The sequence below is a fragment of the Echinops telfairi genome, unplaced genomic scaffold, assembly GCF_000313985.2.
Source record: "Echinops telfairi isolate 266 unplaced genomic scaffold, ASM31398v2 ScPeMD7_19;HRSCAF=73, whole genome shotgun sequence".
NCBI classification, from domain to species: Eukaryota; Metazoa; Chordata; class Mammalia; order Afrosoricida; family Tenrecidae; genus Echinops; species Echinops telfairi.
In genome coordinates, this window is record NW_022103916.1 from 1 (window position 1) to 1569 (window position 1569).

The window sequence follows — 1569 nt, forward strand, 5'->3', positions numbered from 1 at the left end:
AACCAAGGGAAATAGAGGAAAGAGCTGGGAGGCAAAGGGCATTTATAGCGGTCTAGATAAAGACATGTACATATGCAAATATATTTATATGAGGGTGGGGAAATAGATTTATGAGCCTACATTTATAGGTTTAGTATTAAGGTAGCAGATAGACTTAATTTTAAAGTTAGGGTTAGGGTTAGAGTTAGGGTTAGTGCTAGGATGTGTATTAGACTTAATTTTAGGGTTAGAGTTAGTGTTAGGGTTGGGGATAATTTTAGTGTTAGGGTTAGGTTTAGAGTTATGTTAGGGTTAGGATGTGTGTTAGACTTAATTTGGGGGTTAGGGTTAGAATTAGGTTTAAGGTTAGGGATCGGGTTATGATGTGTGTTAGACCTAATGTTAGGTTTAGGGTTATAGTCAGGGTTAGGGTGGAATTAGGGTTAGGGTTATGATGTGTGTTAGACTGAATATTAGAGTTAGGTTTAGGGTTAGATTAGAGTTAGGGTTAAAGTTACGATGGGAGTTAGACGTAATTTTTGGGTTAGGCTTAGGTTTAGGGTAAGGGTTAGGGTGAGGGTTAGAGTTAATGTTAGGTTTAGGCTGTGTTTTAGAATTAATTTTAGGATTAATATTAGGGTTAGGGTTGGGTTTAGAATTAGGTTTAGGGTTAGTGTTAGGGTTAGGCTTAGGGTTAAGGTTAGGATGTTTGTTATATTTGCTTTTAGCTTTAGGCTTAGGGTTAGGGATAGGGCTAGTGTTAGAGTTAGGGTTAGGGTTTGGGTTAAGGTTAGGCTTAGGGTTATGGTTAGGCTTAGAGTTAGTGTTAGGGTTGGAGTTAGGATTAAGGTTAGGATGTGTGTTAGACTTAATTTCAGTGCTAGGGTTAGTGTTAGGCGTAGGGTTAGGATTAGTGTTAGAGTTAGGTTGAGGATTAGGATGTGTGTTTAACTTAATTTTGGGGTTAGGTTTATGGTTAGAATTAGGGTTGAGTTAGAGTTAGGTTTAGAGTTAGGGTTAGGATGTGTGTTAGACTTAATTTAAGGCTTAGGGTTAGGATTAGGGTTAGCTTTAGAGTCAGTGTTAGGGATAAGATGTGTGTTAGACCTAATTTTGAGGTTAGGGTTAGGGTGAGGTTAGAGTTAGGGTTAGCATTAGCGTTAGGATGTTTGCTAGACTTAATTTTCAAGTTAGGGTTAGGTTCAGGGTTAGGCTTGGGTTTAGGGTTAGAGTTAGAGTTTGTGGTAGGATGTGTGTTAGACTTAATTGTAGGGTTAGCGTAGGTTTTAGGGTTAGGGTTATGTTTAGTGTTACAGCTAGATTTACAGTTAGAGTTAGGATGTGTCCTAGACTTAATTTTAGAGGTTGGGTTAGGGTTAGTGTTACAGTTTGTTTTAGAGCTAGGGTTAGGGTTCGGGTTAGAGTTAGGTTTAGGGCTAATGTTAGGGTTAGGCTTAGGGTTAAGGTTAGGATTTTTGTTATATTTAATTTTAGGGTTAGGGATAGGGCTAGTGTTAGAAATAGGGTTAGGTTTAGGGGTAGGGATAGGGGTAGTGTTATGTTTAGGGTTAGGTTTAGCAATAGGGTTAA